The 22,500-nt window shown below is 41.2% G+C and overlaps 2 protein-coding genes across 2 annotated transcripts in view; one reads left to right on the forward strand and one right to left on the reverse strand.

Moving 5' to 3' along the window:
- The window catches only part of LOC132851482 (carbohydrate sulfotransferase 8-like), an 89,537-nt gene extending 82,598 nt beyond the window's left edge, over positions 1 to 6,939 (reverse strand). Inside the window, exon 1 of the mRNA XM_060878387.1 lies at positions 6,611 to 6,939. The gene's annotated coding sequence lies outside the window, so the exon portion shown is untranslated. The remainder of the gene's footprint in view (positions 1 to 6,610) is intronic.
- Positions 1 to 22,500, forward strand: part of LOC132851483 (general transcription factor II-I repeat domain-containing protein 2-like) — a 172,075-nt gene that overhangs the window by 78,087 nt on the left and 71,488 nt on the right. The window lies entirely within an intron of this gene.

Here is a 22,500-nt window from a genome sequence, read left to right on the forward strand (position 1 = left end):
CACTAACACTACCACCTGTCACTAACACTACCACCTAACACTACCACCTGTCACTAACACTACCACCTAACACTACTACCTGTCACTAACACTACCACCTAACACTACCACCTGTCACTAACACTACCACCTAACATTAAGACTACCACCTAACACTACCATCTGTCTCTAACACTACCACCTAACATTAACACTGTCACTGACACTACCACCTAACATTAACACTGTCACGAATGCTACCACCTAACATTAACACTGTCACTAACACTACCACCTTACACTATCCCCTGTCACTAACACTACCACCTAACAAAACCACCTGTCACTAACACTAACACTTAACATTAACACTGTCACTAACACTGCCAACTAACACAACCACCTGTCAACATTAACACTGTCACTAACACTACCACCTAACACCCTGCCCTGTCACTAACACTGCCACCTAACAAAACCACCTGTCATTAACACTAACACTTAACATTAACACTGTCACTAACACTGCCAACTAACAAAACCACCTGTCAACATTAACACTGTCACTAACACTACCACCTAACACCCTGCCCTGTCACTAACACTACCACCTAACTGCCACCTAAAGCACTTTGCATGACCTCTGTGTATGAAATGTGCTATACAAATAAACTTGCCTTGCCTTGCCTTGCCTAACAAAACCACCTGTCACTAACACTAACACTTAACATTAACACTGTCACTAACACTGCCAACTAACAAAACCACCTGTCAACATTAACACTGTCACTAACACTACCACCTAATAAAACCACCTGTCACTAACACTAACACTTAACATTAACACTGTCACTAACACAACCACCTAACACCCTGCCCTGTCACTAACACTGCCACCTAACAAAACCACCTGTCAGGAAATACTACCACTTAACATTAACACTATCATTAACACTACCATCTAACACTAACACACAGCACTAACACCTGTCACTAGTGTTACCACATTAATAGCCTGTCCTGTCTAGTCCTGACCTTGACACCTATCCCACGTCACATTTCCTGCATCTTCATACAGACGTGTGTTATATACGATACGGACGTCCCAGAGTGGAGACCATCAGTAAGAATTACAGTGTCGGTGAGGAGGAGCAGGTTAGACAGTAACCTGATTGGACAGTGATGAAGTGGAACAGTGTCATCCTTCATGTCCCACACACACCCACAGCTTACACTCTGAGCCATTTATAATCCTTAACCCTTACAGCAGGACCACAGGAATATCACACGTGTTTATCTGGGACCACATTCAGCGTGGTGTTTCTCACAGTAAATCCACCGCACGTGGCTCTGTATAAGCCGGGACATTACTATAGAAACCACAAGGTATTAGTACAAACATTAATAACACATAAAATTGTGATTTGCAGCTGCAGAAAAGCCTGTTATAGATTATTAATCAGCACCTTCTGGTGTTCGTTCACTACTTCCTTTTCCTTTTCATCACATTTTGATCTTTGGCGAATTCACTACAAGCTGCTGGTCTTGTTAAGGTTATATAATGATGTGATTCTGGAACATGAACAATGAGAGATGATAAAATAGATCGAACAGAGATTTGTAATAATATATAGTTTACATTGTAGTGAGCGTGATCAGATCAGTCCATACTGTATGATGTAGAAGGAAAACACTTATCGACTGGGTGTTTATCGGATATTGCGTCAATAAGCGTGTGTGAAGAGTTAAGCGCACCTTTCAGCTGCACGCTGCCCTCTGCTGGCTGTGTGTGTGTGTGTGTGTGTGTGTGTGTGTGTGTGTGTGTGTGTGTGTCCAGGTTACATTTTAAAGATCTAATTGGGTTGTACATGGGATGTAACTGGGATGTAATTGGGTGTAGCTGGGCTATAATTAGGATGTAACTGGGATATTATTGGGGTGTACATGGGATGTAACTGGGATGTAATTGGGTGTAGCTGGGATATAATTAGGATGTAACTGGGATATTATTGGGGTGTACATGGGATGTAACTGGGATGTAATTGGGTGTAGCTGGGATATAATTAGGATGTAACTGGGATATTATTGGGGTGTACATGGGATGTAACTGGGATGTAATTGGGTGTAGCTGGGCTATAATTAGGATGTAACTGGGATCTAATTGGGGTGTACATGGGATGTAACTGGGATGTAATTGGGTGTAGCTGGGCTATAATTAGGATGTAACTGGGATATTATTGGGGTGTACATGGGATGTAACTGGGATGTAATTGGGTGTAGCTGGGATATAATTAGGATGTAACTGGGATATTATTGGGGTGTACATGGGATGTAACTGGGATGTAATTGGGTGTAGCTGGGATATAATTAGGATGTAACTGGGATATTATTGGGGTGTACATGGGATGTAACTGGGATGTAATTGGGTGTAGCTGGGATATAATTAGGATGTAACTGGGATATTATTGGGGTGTACATGGGATGTAACTGGGATGTAATTGGGTGTAGCTGGGCTATAATTAGGATGTAACTGGGATCTAATTGGGGTGTACATGGGATGTAACTGGGATGTAATTGGGTGTAGCTGGGCTATAATTAGGATGCAACTGGGATCTAATTGGGGTGTACATGGGATGTAACTGGGATGTAATTGGGTGTAGCTGGGCTATAATTAGGATGCAACTGGGATCTAATTGGGGTGTACATGGGATGTAACTGGGATGTAATTGGGTGTAGCTGGGCTATAATTAGGATGTAACTGGGATCTAATTGGGGTGTACATGGGATGTAACTGGGATGTAATTGGGTGTAGCTGGGCTATAATTAGGATGTAACTGGGATCTAATTGGGGTGTACATGGGATGTAACTGGGATGTAATTAGGATGCAACTGGGATCGAATTGGGGTGTAAATGGGATGTAATTGTGATGCAACTGGGATGAAATTGGGGTGTAAATGGGATGTAACTTGGATCTACAGTAACTGATATGTAACTACGATGTAATTAGAACGTAATTAGTACTGAGTATATTTTGGCCTCCAGTGTTTTTTGAAACAGTATAAAACTATTTGTACATACAAACTATTTGTAGCATTTACTTCACACACTTAGGATAAGTCTAAAGTAGTATAAACACTCTACGGTGCATATTTAGCAGATAATTAATCCCAACTGGGTGATCATGACCCCGATGTGAAGTGGAGGAATCTTATTACGCTCCTTATTATACAGTTACTCATCAAAGAAAACGTTTCCAGCTTATTAGTTAATTATTCATCTTAAGACATAAGAAACTAGTATAAATTATTCAGTAACCGCAGCGAAAATGTAGCTGAACTGGATCTTCTGGGTTTTAGGGTTTCATTTGACAGAGAATACAATTTTGAGTTGATTTCATCAGCGGAGATTTCATCAACCTTCCACTAAGAAGAAACAGGCCATCAGAATTGTTTAAAATATAGAGAACTGCATAGCATTATATGGGGATTTGTGTAACCAGCTACAAAAACATAAACGAGAGATTTGAATTAAATAATTACAGCTTCTCTTGAGACACTTTTAAAATGTTAGATTCTCACTAAGGAAGCCGCTACTGCTATGTAATAATACTTTGCACCACGTCGTTGTTCTGACGCAATCTATGAGACCTTGCGATATAATGCTCAGCACTAACAGTTGTTGAGCTGTAGACAGATTACATTTTAGCCTCCCGATTAATATCACCGGCAGCCGTCTGTGGAGTTAATTAAAGTGAAATTAAAATTAAATAAAGACTTAATTCAGCACCGAGGATGTGGCTGTGCACTATAGAGTCAGCCTGAAGCGGGATGCGTTACAAAAAATTGATTCATGTGCATTCAAGAGTGGAAGCTTTCTAATGAGCTCTCATCTGAAGCTGCCAGCAGCCAGAGTGGATGTGTCTGGTGGCTTTAGGATCAGTCAGGATTCTCTGCATCATCAGCGACACCAGTGTGCAGATTGTAATTAAAGTTTCGTACATTCTTGCGCACCGCTAACGCTAACTAACCCGGTCTGTTTTGGTATCTTTATGCTTCACGGACATGTACGGTGACTGATCACTTATTATGACGCTGGTGATAAATTAACCAAAGATCATTCCTTTTCAATGCAAACTGTGACTTAAAGCAACATGAACAACAGCAACTGTCAGCGTCAAGGTGTGGGCGAGTCCATCAACGCAACAAAGCTGAGCAAAGACACACTTTATACAAATAGGGAGTGACTTGGCGCAGCAGCTACCAATGGGAGTGCACACGATCTGTGGCAAAGAGCACAGGATGCTTAAGCTTTCATCTCTCATGATAAACGACGTTACTCTGTAGAAGTAGAGCAGGAACGTGACTGTAAAATGATTTTATACTTTCTTTTTGTTTTCACAACTAGACTGTGTTTTAAATACCGTGATATTTCTGTTCAAATCAAAATGTGCCAGTGTCTATGCCCCAAACAGTGATTACTAAAAATAAAATTAGTAGGCCTACTTAAAAATAAATAAATAAATAAACAAATAAATGAATAAATAAATAAATAAATACAGCTGACCACTGAGGAGTAACAAGGCCGAAACTCTGAAACCAAAATTAGTCCAAGATCTCTGAGTTTTTATTAATTAGGAGTTTTAACGACGGTCATGTGCAGCTTATTACACTGATTACAGTAGATTATGCACTTTTGCATTTTTTTAATAAATCTGACTGGGACACAAATGAACAGTGAGTTAATTAAATGCTGTTAAAGTGAGTTCGACACTGTAAAAGTTAAATTGCTCAGGAGTTCTTGCAACAAATTCCCACATGCGCTAGAGAGCCTTGAAGAAGTTTCTGCATGTTGGTGTGTTGTTTTTAATTACAGATTTCCTTCCCTTGTGTATAAAGGCTGAAAAAGCTATAAATGACTAGAATTAATTACAGCTAACTTTCCCTTAGCTGTCTAATTATACACCAAAAACACCCTACTTACATGTACAGGAAATGCAAAATGGCAATGTGACAGGATACTAACAATAACTGAAAAAAATCCTAAAGGAATTTACAGAACTGTTTTATTAAAGTTTATTAAAGAAGATTTCCCCTCATTAGCAAAAGGTGTGAGGTCGTCCCATAATGCAATGCAGCTACTAGACAGGATTTTCCTTGGTTAATTACAGATCTACAAGTTAAAGCTTTGAAAGCTGATCTTTTTGAGCAGTGTGTACTGTACAGAGAAGCTGACAGACTGAAAGACTAAAGCACCGCTGCATCACTCTTAATGCTAGTCGTTAGTCTTGTAGTCGAATACAGGAATGTAAGAACCCAATGAAATAACAAAAACGTCCACACATATATTCGTTATACATAAAGGGTCACGTGTTTATTACATACATTAATATGCAATTTTTCAGGATGGATATTTCCTTTAATCTATAGTTTCTAGTTAGCTAAGTGTAGTTGTTGTAGCGCGACTACAGTTATGCTAGCTTATAGGTTTGCACTGAATTTTCCATTAATTATATTAATTATAATTTATATTAAATACAATAAATAAATATAATAAAAGTATATATTTATAAGTATATTATAATATATTATTAACATAATTATTCTATTAAGAATAAAAACTTTTGCTCAAAATTCAAAATGTATTTTTTGTTACTCCGATGTTTACTGAAAATATTAATTCGCACAAAAATATCTCTTGTGCAAGCAAATAAATTCGATATTTTATAAACGATCAACTATCATCAGTCTATTTAAGAGAATTTTATTATAACTAGCTGTACATGCTAATAACATTCAGGCAATGTTTGTCATGGTAAACAATGTACTGTATGTACAGGATGTACTGTGTTATATTCGTTTTAAATAATGGGTCAGTTTAACAGATTTAAGTACTTTTAAAGACCAGAAAAACTTTAAATAAATCGTTAAACTAACAACTATTCCGTCGTTAGCATGAAACAGCTAAGCAGAAAAGGCTGACTTTTAGCACAAACTCCGTCTCCATGGCAACAGTCCAACGGTGAAAAATCCCTTTAAATGTGCAACTTTAATCTAATAAACGAGTTTACATTAAAAATGTGACGATTCAAAATAACAAGTCTGTGATTGCTAACACGATAAACAGAATATAATAGTGATGTATTTACATTGTGTAGTATCGATAAGGAACTATTTGTAACGGCTATTTGTGTTAAATGTGTTAACATTGTTGTTTATTTAAATTTGACGGTTTTTGTTTTTAATAAATTCAATATTGTAGCAAACGTTTTTTTTGTAAAATATGTTGAATATATATGCGTGCAGGTTGTTGTTGTTTTTATTTACTAATGAAACAACTAAATGTGTTAAATAAGACAATACAGAACAAAATAGTGCGCGTGCAGGATGAACTCCTTCTCCATGGCAACAGTCCAACGTTTTTGTTTTTTTTTTTTTATAGATTTAACTGTAAACTCAGGCTTTTATTGTTATTGTGAACAAACTACTGAATGTTTTAATGGAGCCGTTTAAAGGCTGTTTTGTTTATTAGAGTAAATAAGAGCTGACGAAGTAAAGTTTATGTACTGATGGATATTCGGTGCGCACGAGCTTTTTGTGTACGAATCTTTTAAGAGAACCGATTCCTACTGACCTGTTCATACGAGCAGAGAAAGTGAAGCTTCAGTGTTTGGCGGTTTGTCTCCTCTCCTCAGCACCATCAGAGCTGCACGCGCTCCAACATCCACGCCTCTCGACGCGCTCGCGCTCCTCTCCGCTCCGTGATCTGGTCCGCTTCAGATCCGAATGTCTCTACGGATCCGCGTGTCGTGAGAGAAAGAGAGAGAGAGAGAGAGAGAGAGAGAGAGAGAGAGAGAGAGAGAGAGACCAGGCGCCTCCCGCCCGACGGAGACACAAAAGACGGAGAACCTGCGCGTTTTGGCTTGAGAATTCGTGCGCGTGCAAACGACGAAGGAGCGCAAAAGCTCGGCGTCCGGTGTGTGTGTGAGATATCAGCTCTGTGTCTGAGTTTATAGTACAGAGAGAGAGGGTGGGGGGGAGAGACAGAGAGAGAGAGAGAGAGAGAGAGAGAGAGAGAGAGAGAGAGAGAGAGAGAGAGAGACGGGGGGTGAGAGGGAGAGAGAGAAAAACAGAGAGAGAGAGAGAGAAACAGAGAGAGAGAGAGAGAATGAGAGAGAAACAGAGAGAAACAGAGAGAGAGAAAAAAAACAGAGAGAAACAGAGAGAGAGAGAGAGAGAGAGAGAGACAGAAAGAGAGAGAATGAGAGAGAAACAGAGAGAGAGATAGAGACAGAAAGAGAGAATGAGAGAGAAACAGAGAGAGACAGAGAGACGGGGGTGAGAGTGAGAGAGAGAGAGAGAGAGAGAGAGAGAGAGAGAGACGGGGGGTGAGAGGGAGAGAGAGAAAAACAGAGAGAGAGAGAGAAACAGAGAGAGAGAGAGAATGAGAGATAAACAGAGAGAAACAGAGAGAGAGAAAAAAAACAGAGAGAGAGAGAGAGAGACAGAAAGAGAGAGAATGAGAGAGAAACAGAGAGAGAGATAGAGACAGAAAGAGAGAATGAGAGAGAAACAGAGAGAGACAGAGAGACGGGGGTGAGAGTGAGAGAGAAAGAAACAGAGAGAGAGAGAGAGAAACACAGAGAGAGAAACAGAGAGAAACAGAGAGAGAGAGAAAAACAGAAACAGAGAGAGAGAAAGAGAGAGAATGAGAGAGAAACAGAGAGAGAGAGAGAGAGAGAGAGAGAGAGAGAGAGAGAGAGAGAGAGAGAGAAAAACAGAGGGAGAGAGAGACAGAGAGAGAGAGAGATGTGGGAGTGTTCCTATTTGGAGCTCTGTGAATCTTCCCACATGCTCTATAAGGAAAGTGCATCATATATATTATGGATACATCATCATACCATCATGGATACATCATCACTATACATTCATATATATATACTGTATATATAAACTCTACACTCGCTGTAAGTCTTGGTTTAATGTCCCACAGAGGTCACACACCAGGTGTAAAGTCATGGGGCATGTAGTAGCCTATTGGTTAAGGTGTTGTGCTACCGATCAGAAGGTTGTAAGTTTGATCCCAGGTCAGATAAAGGAATCTGCCAAAGGCTATAAATGTAAGGTATCACTGTGTCGTAGCTGCTGGCATTCAGTCCTAATCTTTCTCTCTGTGTGAAAACTACATGTCCATGAGGGGTTCCTCCAAGTTCTCCAGTTTCCTTCCTTCCTCCCAATAACATACCGTTATATACTGCGTTCATGGTGCGCCGTGACGGACTGGTGTCCCATTACGAGATAAGATGATGAAGGAGCACAGTTGGTTTTTCAACAATTATTAACCTGCATATGAACAAAATTATTGGTAAAATGTTCTAGAAATGTCACATTCATGAGAATGTACAAGTTATTTGGGAAGACCTTTACATCCTACATTTCCACACATTTGCATAAATTTACATATAAGTACACTTACTAACATGTCTTAAAACGCAAAGCTAATCGTCTCCGCGTTTCTTCTTATCGCTCGGTTCTGTCGACACGAACGCCAGCGTATTCACACACAAAAAGAATAAACATTTGTTTTACAAAAAACTCACACTCAAAGTGCTACACACGAGAGAATCATCCGTCTTCAAACGGTCAGGATAATGAGAGCGCTGCTCGTTTTCAAACATATTCGTCTAAAGAGCGTTTCTTTATTTCATGCATTCGCACCAGCAATCAGCAGATTACGGCGGCTATTAGGGTTATAAAACAAGCTTATTGTTAAAAGCACAGAGTGACTCATGTGGTGGAAAATCTCTGTGTTTACTCCAGAACCTTATTATATATGACAGATGCTGTGAAAGAGAGAGAGAGAGAGAGAGAGAGAGAGAGAGAGAAAATAGATAGAAAGACGCAGAGAAGGAGTGGACAGAGAGACTGGGACGAGAGAAGGAGTTATATATGTGTGTGTATATATAGATGGAGTAAGATGCTTATGTAGAGCGAGAGGAAGAGAAATAGTGACGGAGGAAGAGAGAAAGAGAGATCGAAGCTAGAGCATCAACACAGATACTTTCTTTTCCTGTATGGGCTCAGTGACTGGATCGATTTTTTTTTTCCTTCTAAGATCTTATTGTGACTTTTTCAGTTCTTTATATGAAGTCCTCTTGAAGGAATGTATAGAAGTGATTAATCCGATTTTTCTTGTTTTAGACACAAATGCAGGGGGGTCACGGTGTCTTAGTGGTTAGCACGTTCGCCTCACACCTCCAGGGTTGGGGGTTCGATTCCCGCCTCCACCTTGTGTGTGTGGAGTTTGCATGTTCTCCCCGTGCCTCGGGGGTTTCCTCCGGGTACTCCGGTTTCCTCCCCCGGTCCAAAGACATGCATGGTAGGTTGATTGGCATCTCTGGAAAAATTGTCCGTAGTGTGGGAGTGAATGAGAGTGTGTGTGTGCCCTGCGATGGGTTGGCACACCGTCCAGGGTGTATCCTGCAGAGTGTATCCTGCAGAGTGTAAACTGTAGAGTGTAAACTGCAGAGTGTAAACTCGTCCATCAGAAAACTGACAGTTACAATAAAACTATGAAGATAAGAATTCAGCTTATTAAACGTACCACACGTCTAATTAATCCCAGTTTATTTTCTGCTGAACAGCATCATTGATCTTCACCCCATGTTCTATCTTAGACTGACCATCCGTCACATCATCACCATCTCTGTACAGAAGCGGTTCAGCAGGAAGCGGAGCTCTGATGCTTAACGCTCTTCTGCACCTCGTCTCTGGTGTTAAATGAACACATCTGAGAACAGCCTGACTGAACAATATAAAAAGTGCTGCCCAGCTTTCTGGGTGTGTTGGTAATTACACTGTTGGACTCCCAGAGCTCATGCTGGGTGTTCGATTTCAGGAAATCAGGACGCTGCGTGCTGAGAGCTCCACCTGGAGAGACATTTTACAGTGAGATATCCGTCCAGCAGGAGTGTGTGGAGTCACTCAACACATCCTACATACAGTGAAATACATCCTCCAGGGCTGGTCAGGAGACACCACTACACTCCTCTCATCAAGAAGCTCAGATCCACAACCCTCAAGGGCTCCTCCTCTTCCTCCTCCTCTCAATACACTCTTACAGCTTCTATGTAGAACACTGCAAAAGTAATCCACATTCAAACTACCTTTATTTATCTCTATCTATCTATCTATCTATCTATCTATCTATCTATCTATCTATCTATCTATCTATCTATCTATCTATCTGTCTATCTGTCTATCTATCTATCTCAAGAGTAGTGCTAAGTATGATAGAATTAAAAAAATAATAATCATGCCATCACAATTACGGATGTAAGACATGGAGAAGAGAGTGATGCACACCTACACCTGTTCAGAGGTGTAGAAAATGCCCTCACTCACAGTGATGAAAGTGTCAGCGTTAGCATTTTCTCTCCTCCACTGGTGCAGGATCAAAGTGGAGGTCTGTTCTGCTCTGTTCTGCTCTGTTCTGCTCACACCAACAAAAGCATGTAAAACAACCGCCTGGGGCCCGTAGTACATCAGCCCACTTACACTGGTGCAGAGGTGCGGAGTCTACACACTCTCATCATATTCAAACAGAGAGAGAGAGAGAGAGAGAGAGAGAGAGAGGAGAGAGAGAGAGAGAGAGAGAGAGAGAGACAGAAAGAGAGGAGAAAGAGGGAGAGAGAGAGAGACAGAAAGAGAGAGACAGAGAGACAGAGAGAGAGAAACAGAGAGAGAGAATGAGAGAGAAACAGAGAGAGATAGAGAGCTTGCAGTAAACCAAATCTTCTCTGCAGAAGGACACAATCACACACTCTAAAAATGTTTAATTAGAAAACGTTGTGGAGAATCTGCATAGTTCATTCTAAACAACGCTCAGAGCGAGTGAGAGAGAGAGAGAGAGAGAGAGAGAGAGAGAGAGAGAGAGAGAGAGAGAGAGAGAGAGATGAGGTTTCTACCTGCACACAGAATGTGACCCTGTGCTAAACGGAGGAATCTGCCGTATTAGCCTTGTTAAGTTCACAGCTTTATTTGCCCAGAGCTCCCACATGAGCAGGACCAGGTTAGTCCTCCATTCTCACAGCATGAAATAAAATGAAAAAAAAAACAACTCACCTTCAGAACACGACTTGAATTCCTTCTTGCTGTCTACGAGCACTAAACACATTTATACACCGGCGCTACTGAACGCTGGACTCTGATTGGACAGATTAGTTTGCTAACAGCAGCTCTGATCAGTAGTGCAACTTTAACAGCTTTATTTACATCAGTTCACTCGTTCACACGACCGAATCTAAGGCTAACAATAAAAAAGCCTTTTATTTTTGTTGCATGTAAATTTGTTCCTCGATTATCCCAGTTTCAGAAGCTGGGGTCAGAGTTCAGGGTCGTGATACAGTGCCCCTGGAGCACGGATGGTTAAAGACACAAATATCTTGCTCATCAATATCCTAGAGCATTAACCTTTTGAGCTACAACTGCCCCTAAAAAGCTTATATCTGATTATATTATATTGTGCATATCTCAGCTTATTAAGAAGCTGGGGTCGGAGTGCAGGGTCAGACAGAATGCTAGCACCCCAGAGAGGGTGGGGCTAAGGGCCTTGTTCAGGGGCCCAACATTGGTAGGATGGAAAATTGAACCCTGAACTTCTGATGAGCAACCTAGTGCTAATGAATGGCAAAAAAAAACATGGGGATGTTTGTTAATGCTATTTAAATCCCAAACCTGGCTGAAATCCTCTATTTTGTTCTCGAGCAACAATCAACAAAAGGAGCGTGAACGATTCAGGAGCGTCGGAGCCACACAAAGATCCACGTCTCTGACCTTCACCTCAACAGACCTCAGCTCAGATTGCTTTCTACCTCTTTAAAAAAATCAAATCCATACCTGTCGATATTTTTTAATCAATTTTTTAACCCCCTCCCCTCTCCCCAACCCCAGCTCAAGGCCAAAGATTTAAAAACGTTCAGTCTCTTGAATCTGTGTGATGACAAATCGAACATCCTGCCCTTTATTTCTTTATAAATGCAGTCACATTTTTTTCCCCAGCAATTCTTCTGCTCTCGAATCTTCATAGTTACGGATGAATTAAACCAAGAGGTTATGATTAAAAAAAATAAAAAAATTCCAAGCAAATAAATTGTTTTAACACAAACTCTTGTGTCCACAAACAACAGAAAGAAAAGATTTTATTTTTTATTTTGTTTGCTTTAACGTTTAAACCTTCAGCGGTAATACTATATAATTTAAGTTGGTGAATTGGGTTGTTATTGAAGTCGCTCAAAAAATAAAAGAAATAAAAACATGGACCTGATGCATCTCTACAGCACTTAACATCCAGATTAAAGGTGGGGTCTCCGATATTTGAGAAATGCTCCTGAAAACTGTGTTTAGACAAAAATCAAAACAAACCGGTAGCCAATGAGCAGAAAGGGGCGGGTCTTGTCAATATGGGCAGAGAGAGTAACGCTGTTACTACACAAAACACGGTTGTAGCTGCGTCTCTACATTACTACGATAGAAAAGAGGTGTTATCTGTGTAGTAACAGTGTTTAGCTCAGGAGTTATTGACTCAGGAAACTCCAATCTGTGAATATGTGACCAACTTCCTGCTCCTTCAGTTCTCTCCAGCGCTGGAAAGCTGATCCTATATTAACACGTCCTACTTCTTACCTTATCGTAAGTCTTTCTTCTCTTTCTTTCTTTGTTTTTATCCTCCATGTCAATGTTAAAACCGCTTTCTGCTAATGTCACACATGCGCACTGAACACTCTCTCCGCCCATACTGACAAGACACGCCCCTTTCTGCTCATTGGCTACACGTTTGTTTTTATTTTTGTTTTGTTTGTCGTCCCGACTCAGTTTTCTGAAGCATTTCTCAAATATCAGAGACCCCACCTTTAAAACCAGAACACAGTGACAGAAAGCACAAACGTTTCCCATAGCGTCCTGGGGCCTTTACGCAAGCTCTCTGAACGAGGACGTCTACAGCAACGAGTGTTTTTTTCCACAGAAGACGCAGAAAGAAACTCGAACCTCTTCTCCGATGTGTATCACGTATGCATTTTTTTAGTAATGGAGACAAAAAGGATCTGCGACACCGAAGACGGTCAAAGAGACGTTCGTCGTCCCGCTTGATTCGTTCGTCTACAAAACTCCCCACTCGACGTTCTGCCAGATAAAACGCTCTGATCTCAGTTCAGGCCTCGCAGCCTTCCTGTTCTCTTCCACTGTCGCCTCTCATTTTCAAATTTAATAACCCAGCGCCTGCGGTCCAGGAGTTAAGATTAATGAGGAGTGAAAATAGAAAGATTAAAAAAAAAATCATGTTTGAGAAATATAATTTGTTAAGAATGTGTTTTTTTGATGTTGTTTGATAACTGATTAAATTAAAATAGCTGTTGGGAGAGAGAGAGAGAGAGAGAGAGAGAGAGAGAGAGAGAGAGAGAGAGAGAGAGAGAGAGAGAGAGAGAATCATTGGGAGAGAAAAAGTACAAAAGAGACAGACAGTGAGAGAGAGAGAGAGAGAGAGAGAGAGAGAGAGAGAGAGAGAGAGAGAGAGAGAGAGAGAGAGAGAGAGAGAGAGAGAGAGAGAGAGAGAGAGAGAGAATCATTGGGAAAGAAAAGGTACAAAAGAGACAGATAGTGAGAGAGAGAGAGAGAGAGAGAGAGAGAGAGAGAGAGAGAGAGAGAGAGAGAGAGAGAGAGAGAGAGAGAGAGAGAAAGAGAGAGAGAATCATTTGGAAAGAAAAAGTACAAAAGAGACAGATAGTGAGAGAGAGAGAGAGAGAGAGAGAGAGAGAGAGAGAGAGAGAGAGAATGATGATATACAGAGAGACAGAAAGAGATCACTGACATGTGCACTCAGATGCAGCAGCTATAATCCCACCACTTGGGAATGCTGATGGGAATTCCGCTCGGTGTGAAACGCCAATCCGAGTTTATTCCCGTAGTCTGAAGAGACAGAACTCTGCCCCGAAGCCATGTGCTATTGAATAAATTGGAATATTTTCCTGAGCCGTAAAACAAACTTCATTATGGAAGCATGAACAATTCTGAGGTAGAAATGCAAATCAAATCATTTTTTAATTTACTAACATGCATGCTGCGTTAATCCCGATCCTCCAGGCGCTCTGCTCCATTTTCCCTTCAAGAGCTCCATCGCCAGAAAAAAAAAAAAAGTAATGCGGCAAGAAAAAGCCTCAGAAGAAAGTACGCTAAGTGCTTTTTATATTGATGAAATAAAAAACATCACTCAGATTTCTCTGGGTTTTCATCGGGCTGCACTTGAAAGCGGAGCTAATTCCGACTCTGTAGGGCTCAGGAACACATCCTGGAGTGCACACTTTTTCTCTAGGAGGCCCCAAGGACACTTTATTGTAGTGGTCAGTGTTCTAGAGATTTGACTCAGTGTTCTAGAGATTTGACTCAGTGTTCTAGAGATTTGACTCAGTGTTCTAGAGATTTGGCTCAGTGTTCTAGAGATTTGACTCAGTGTTCTAGAGATTTGACTCAGTGTTCTAGACATTTGACTCAGTGTTCTAGAGATTTGACTCAGTGTTCTAGAGATTTGACTCAGTGTTCTAGAGATTTGATTCAGTGTTTTAGAGATTTGACTCAGTGTACTAGAGATTTGACTCAGTGTTCTAGAGATTTGATTCACGTTCTAGAGATTTGACTCAGTGTTCTAGAGATCTGACTCACGTTCTAGAGATTTGATTCAGTGTTTTAGAGATTTGACTCAGTGTTCGAGAGATTTGGCTCAGTGTTCTAGAGATTTGACTCAGTGTTCTAGAGATTTGACTCAGTGTTCTAGAGATTTGACTCAGTGTTCTAGAGATTTGACTCAGTGTTCTAGAGATTTGACTCAGTGTTCTAGAGATTTGACTCAGTGTTCTAGAGATTTGACTCAGTGTTCTAGAGATTTGACTCACGTTCTAGAGATTTGACTCAGTGTTCTAGAGATTTGACTCAGTGTTCTAGAGATTTGACTCAGGTTCTAGAGATTTGACTCAGTGTTCTAGAGATTTGACTCAGTGTTCTAGAGATTTGACTCACGTTCTAGAGATTTGACTCAGTGTTCTAGAGATTTGACTCAGGGTTCTAGAGATTTGACTCAGTGTTCTAGAGATTTGACTCAGTGTTCTAGAGATTTGACTCAGTGTTCTAGAGATTTGACTCAGGTTCTAGAGATTTGACTCAGTGTTCTAGAGATTTGACTCAGTGTTCTAGAGATTTGACTCACGTTCTAGAGATTTGACTCAGTGTTCTAGAGATTTGACTCAGTGTTCTAGAGATTTGACTCAGGTTCTAGAGATTTGACTCAGTGTTCTAGAGATTTGACTCAGTGTTCTAGAGATTTGACTCACGTTCTAGAGATTTGACTCAGTGTTCTAGAGATTTGACTCAGGGTTCTAGAGATTTGACTCAGTGTTCTAGAGATTTGACTCAACCTCCAGGTTGGCCAAGTCTGGGCTGTGAAAAGAAGTCATCTGTGGGCAGGAGGCGTGGCTTAATGCTGTACATCATAACAGCTTTCTCTCTTTATCTTACACACACACACACACACACACACACACACACACACACACACGTTCGGTCTTGTGTTAGTGTGAAGTGAAACCCTAAGAACAGGCCTTTGCTCCAAATTGTGAGCATTTCCTGTATTCTGCATTCTGATTGGTCAGAAAGTGTTGATTCATTTCCTGACCGTAGTGCAGCTAAAAATCACAGGTTATCGTTTCTATAGCTACATCTCATCCACGGCGAGTTGTGTGGCAGACCCTCAATTTTTATATGTTGATGTTGTGAAGTTTTCCGTAAAAAGACATTAGTTTCATTTTAACACTGACGGAGGAGAGAGACAGGTCTTAAAAATGTCTTTATTTATTTATTTTTCATTTCATATTGCTTTAAATGTGATTTAAAGATAACACAAATGTATAATATCCTATACCTATAATATATAATAATAGTTTTGGCAATGTTGTCCTATAATTGAAGTGAATTGAATTGAATTGTATTGAGTTACAGGATCAGTGACCACAGCCTGGCTATAGAGACACAGACAGAGCTGCTGCCAAGAGAGAGCCGGTTCTGCCTGTACTGTAGCCAAGGAGAGGTAAAGTTTGGAAGCTCGGTACATCCAAACCTGTCACGCCAAGAGGGAGGAGTCGACCGGTCTGTACTGCGCTCATGAAACCACACCTCACTTATGACTACAGAGTTTAAAATTATTATTAACCTTTTGTTTGTTGGCTTATTTATTAGTTTGTCTTATAATTTTGGTTTCATTATTTACATTTCAATTTCATTATTTAAAATGCTTTGGCAATACATATAAAATGTGTCATGCCAATAAAGCTCATTTAAATTGAATTGAATTGAATTGAATTGAGAGAGAGAGAGAGAGAGAGAGAGAGAGAGAGAGAGAGAGGAGTAAAGACAAAATACACCCAGAGGCAACAGTGTAAAACCTCCCATAATGCGCAGTGACACACACACACACACACACACACACACACACACACACACACACACAGTGTAATTTTTCTTTATTGATCACACCAAACATACATTCCATCTCTATCTTCTTGAATCTAACCGGCTTTGATCTGGAGGTTTTTTGTTTTTTACAGATGACTGGAGAAGCCATTTGGTTTCCCGTGGCGACTTTATCAATGAGATTCACACATCCATAAAGGCTGAAGTGAAAAATAACAAACTAAAAACAAAAGTCATTTGAAAGTATCTCTGTTTCAGTTTTCCTTCCGCCTAACACTTTTTTTTTTTTTTTTTACTTCTTACAGTTTAAAAGAAAAAAGATCTACGTTCAGGATATTTACGTTCTAAGATCAGATATTTATAGTAGTGTACGCTCGCAAGTGTACCGTGACTGCTGACGATTAGCATTCGGCTAGTTTGTATTGTCACAGATATCATCATGCTAGCTGAGAATTGAGAATTAGTCTAAGCTAATATTTTCCTCACAAACTTTAATACATGTCCTGATGATAAACAGGAGCCTGTGCCTATTGCAGGCGTCATCGGGCATCAAGGCAGGATACACCCTGGACGGAGTGCCAACCCATCGCAGGGCACACACACACACACACACTCATTCACTCACGCAATCACACACTACGGACAATTATCCAGAGATGCCAATCAACCTACCATGCATGTCTTTGGACCGGGGGAGGAAACCGGAGTACCCAGAGGAAACCCCCGAGGCACGGGGAGAACATGCAAACTCCACACACACAAGGCGGAGGCGGGAATCGAACCCCCAACCCTGGAGATGTGAGGAGAATGTGCTAATTACTAAGCCACCGTGCCCCTAAATAATATAAATAAATCAAATAAATAATAATAAACAAAAATAAATAATAAACTTTGTATTACAAATCTAGACTACTGTTAAGTTACAGAAGCGGGGTCGATCATGAGCCATCCGTGTGTGTGTGTGTGTGTGTGTATTTGTGTGTATTTGTGTGTGTGTGTGTGTGTGTATTTGTGTGTGTGTGTGTGTGAGTGTGATCTCAGCTTAGCTGCAGGCTTTTAAAAACCATTTTACATTCCATCTCTGATCGATCGGTGAGTGGGAGGAAAGTGGGTGTATCGAGCAGCAGAGTTCGCCGAGATCAGTGCGTACGGGCAAATCTGCTTTCAGTCGTGTTTAACGAGCAAAAGAGCAAACGTCTTTTATTAATCCAATCTGATATTAAAATAAAAAAGATAAATATCACGGCTACAGCATAGCCGGAGACCGTTTGAAATCGGATCCACAGCGTGAGCAGGGTTCCTCACAAGGTCTTTGGATAGTACAGGGTTCTAAGGTGGGAAATGTTTTCCACAGATGCACATGAAGAAGATTTATGCTCTGGGTTAGTGTTTATTTCCAGATTGTTCTCTTCTGAAGAGTCGTAATATGGAATATGGTGGAACCTGGTGATCCTTCAGTCACATTATTTCATTTAATACCTCAAAACCTGGAATAATTTAACCTTCACTTCCTTCCCCCACTCCGTTTTTCCATAATTTAGTCATTCCCTGAATAGTAATTAGATCTGTTTCGCACCACTTCCGTGTCGGTCCCACGAGTTTCAGAAGGAGTTTCAAAGATTAAGGTTGGAGATAAATCCTCCAGGAGCAGGTCTATAATAAACCCCTTAAAAGCAACATATCTCCAGAAAGTGATTTTTTTAAATATAACCTGAAGTCAAAACTGACCTGTTTGTCCTTGTAAGCTCGTGTCCTCGGTCACAGCGTGCAGGATTCGGCTCTACTAATAATTTCACTCGCTCTATATTTTAATCATCATCTGTGTAAAGTGCAGCAAGATTATTCTGCTTCCATGGAGATCTTCAGAGATAGATTTAAACAAATAAAAAAGCCAATCACCAAAAACGTGTCCATATGTTCATTACTCACCAAGCCAGTCAGATTCACCTGGATAAACAAATGTTTGGTGGACCTTCTCAGTTGTCTTTTGTACTTTCCCCATAGTTTTCTGTACTCACTCTATAGTTAAGTGTAAACCTTTGTTTGTTGGTGTGTGTGTGTGTCACCATGTTTGTTGGTGTTGGTGTGTGTCACCATGTTTGTTGGTGTTGGTGTGTGTCACCATGTTTGTTGGTGTTGGTGTGTGTGTGTGTGTCTCCATGTTTGTTGGTGTTGGTGTGTGTGTCTCCATGTTTGTTGGTGTTTGTGTGTGTCTCCATGTTTGTTGGTGTTGGTGTTTGTGTGTCTCCATGTTTGTTGGTGTTGGTGTGTGTGTGTCAACATGTTTGTTGGTGTTGGTGTGTGTGTCTCCATGTTTGTTGGTGTTGGTGTGTGTGTGTGTCTCCATGTTTGTTGGTGTTGGTGTGTGTGTCTCCATGTTTGTTGGTGTTGGTGTGTGTGTGTCTCCATGTTTGTTGGTGTTGGTGTGTGTGTGTGTCTCCATGTTTGTTGGTGTTGGTGTGTGTGTCTCCATGTTTGTTGGTGTTGGTGTGTGTGTGTCTCCATGTTTGTTGGTGTTGGTGTGTGTGTGTGAACATGTTTGTTGGTGTTGGTGTGTGTGTCTCCATGTTTGTTGGTGTTGGTGTGTGTGTCTCCATGTTTGTTGGTGTTGGTGTGTGTGTCTCCATGTTTGTTGGTGTTGGTGTGTGTGTGTGTGTGTCTCCATGTTTGTTGGTGTTGGTGTGTGTGTCTCCATGTTTGTTGGTGTTGGTGTGTGTGTGTGTGTCTCCATGTTTGTTGGTGTTGGTGTTTGTGTGTCTCCACGTTTGTTGGTGTTGGTGTGTGTGTGTGTCTCCATGTTTGTTGGTGTTGGTGTGTGTGTCACCATGTTTGTTGGTGTTGGTGTGTGTGTCTCCATGTTTGTTGGTGTTGGTGTGTGTGTCTCCATGTTTGTTGGTGTTTGTGTGTGTCTCCATGTTTGTTGGTGTTGGTGTTTGTGTGTCTCCATGTTTGTTGGTGTTGGTGTTTGTGTGTCTCCATGTTTGTTGGTGTTGGTGTGTGTGTGTCTCCATGTTTGTTATTGTTGGTGTGTGTGTGTGTCTCCATGTTTGTTGGTGTTGGTGTGTGTGTCTCCATGTTTGTTGGTGTTGGTGTGTGTGTGTGTGTGTCTCCATGTTTGTTGGTGTTGGTGTGTGTGTGTGTCTCCATGTTTGTTGGTGTTGGTGTGTGTCTCCATGTTTGTTGGTGTTGGTGTGTGTGTGTCTCCATGTTTGTTGGTGTTGGTGTGTGTGTGTGAACATGTTTGTTGGTGTTGGTGTGTGTGTCTCCATGTTTGTTGGTGTTGGTGTGTGTGTCTCCATGTTTGTTGGTGTTGGTGTGTGTGTCTCCATGTTTGTTGGTGTTGGTGTGTGTGTGTGTGTGTCTCCATGTTTGTTGGTGTTGGTGTGTGTGTCTCCATGTTTGTTGGTGTTGGTGTGTGTGTGTGTGTCTCCATGTTTGTTGGTGTTGGTGTTTGTGTGTCTCCATGTTTGTTGGTGTTGGTGTGTGTGTGTGTCTCCATGTTTGTTGGTGTTGGTGTGTGTGTCACCATGTTTGTTGGTGTTGGTGTGTGTGTCACCATGTTTGTTGGTGTTGGTGTGTGTGTCACCATGTTTGTTGGAGTTGGTGTGTGTGTGTCTCCATGTTTGTTGGTGTTGGTGTGTGTGTGTCAAGATGTTTGTTGGAGTTAGTGTGTGTGTGTCACCATGTTTGTTGGAGTGTGTGTCACCATGTTTGTTGCTGTGTGTGTGTGTCACCATGTTTGTTGGTGTGTGTGTCACCATGTTTGTTGGTGTGTGTGTCACCATGTTTGTTGGAGTGTGTGTGTGTCACCATCTTTGTTGCTGTGTGTGTGTGTCACCATGTTTGTTGGTGTGTGTGTCACCATGTTTGTTGGAGTGTGTGTCACCATGTTTGTTGCTGTTTGTGTGTGTGTCACCATGTTTGTTGCTGTTTGTGTGTGTGTCACCATGTTTGTTGCTGTGTGTGTGTGTGTCACCATGTTTGTTGCTGTGTGTGTGTCACCATGTTTGTTGCTGTGTGTGTGTGTCACCATGTTTGTTGGTGTGTGTGTGTCACCATGTTTGTTGGTGTGTGTGTCACCATGTTTGTTGGAGGTGGTGTGTGTGTCACCATGTTTGTTGGTGTTGGTGTGTGTGTGTGTGTGTGTGTGTCACCATGTTTGTTGGAGGTGGTGTGTGTGTCACCATGTTTGTTGGTGTTGGTGTGTGTGTGTGTGTCACCATGTTTGTTGGTGTTGGTGTGTGTGTGTGTGTCACCATGTTTGTTGGAGGTGGTGTGTGTGTCACCATGTTTGTTGGTGTTGGTGTGTGTGTGTGTGTGTGTGTGTCACCATGTTTGTTGGAGGTGGTGTGTGTGTCACCATGTTTGTTGGTGTTGGTGTGTGTGTGTGTGTGTGTCACCATGTTTGTTGGAGTTAAGTGTTAATGCTCTTTTCTTCTTGCTCAGTAGTAAACCAGCTTTACAACACATAAACATAGCCTGGTTTCTCGCTGTCCTTATTGTGAGACCATGTATCTGTCTGTCTGCATCATTCAGGGCCGTAGAGATTGCTTTATTTTCCTCAGGAGGATTCACGTCGTGTCAGGGACGTGTCAGGGACGTGTCAGGACGTGTCGTGACGTGTCTGTCTCTGAGCGGAAGCTTCGGATGAGTTGTGAGTTCGCTTGTCCTCCGGCTGTATATTCATCTCCAATATCTGCCCGGTCAGAGTCAACCAATTTTCCAGATATTTGCAGACAGCTCCAAAATGAACATTAAATATTGATCTGGGCATATATTACACACACACACACACACACACACACACACACACACACACACACACACACACACACACCTCACAGCAAGGTGGTGTTATTTTTATACTTCCTTACAGCTAGAAGACATTAAAAAATAAATCTCTTTTTCTGGAGCTCTGGTAAGTCTGTCAATGAAACCGCAGGCTTTTTCTCACTACTTTAAAATATCCCTCATTAAATCTGTAACACAAACGCTGTGTCTTCATTTACACTTTACTTAACGCAGTATAATTTTAGATTCATGCCTTCAGACATTTTTTACACTACTCTCAGAAGCAGTTCCTACAAATGTTCCTTCCTCGAATGCAGCTTCCACGACTTGAGTCGAGATCGAGATCCTTTCAGGTTTTATTGAAGCCTGCATCAGCTACAGGATTCTGCTTTTAGGTTTCTCTCTCTGACTTACAGTAAAAACACCTCTTTGCTTTCACTTTAGTGTAATATTTTACAACTGATATAAGAGAACAAAATTTTACAGAGAAATAGGAACCTTTTGTACCTCCAGGAAATACGGACCGCCCCTTTAAAACGATTTAAGGCCCGTAAATGTTCAGTGATTATATATTAAAGCTTTAAAGCTACACTACAGTACATGTGCATACAGAATAAGTGACATGAGCAAAAAAATGGAACATTAGTACCCAGTTTCATTCATTCACTCACTCATCTTCTACCGCTTATCCGGACTACCTCGGGTCACGGGGAGCCTGTGCCTATCTCAGGTGTCATCGTGCATCAAGGCAGGATACACCCTGGACGGAGTGCCGACCCATCACAGGGCACACACACACACTCTCATTCACTCACGCAATCACACACTACGGACAATTTTCCAGAGATGCCAATCAACCTACCATGCATGTCTTTGGACCGGGGGAGGAAACCGGAGTACCCGGAGGAAACCCCCGAGGCACAAGGAGAACATGCAAACTCCACACACGCAAGGCGGAGGCGGGAATCGAACCCCCAACCCTGTAGGTGTGAGGTGAACGTGCTAACCACTAAGCCACCGTGACCCCCCAGTACCCAGTTTGCTTGTGGTAAAAAAAAAAAAACTTGAATATTCAAATAATTTATTTTAATTATTTCAGGCTTGAGGGTATCTTATTATTCGTTTGGCAGAAATTAAACGATTAAACGATTAAACCATCTGGCATTCGACCAACAGAATATTAATAAACATGTCTAGAAGCAGGATGAATGTTCACTT

The sequence above is a fragment of the Tachysurus vachellii genome, chromosome 9 (genome assembly GCF_030014155.1).
Source record: "Tachysurus vachellii isolate PV-2020 chromosome 9, HZAU_Pvac_v1, whole genome shotgun sequence".
NCBI lineage: Eukaryota > Metazoa > Chordata > Actinopteri > Siluriformes > Bagridae > Tachysurus > Tachysurus vachellii.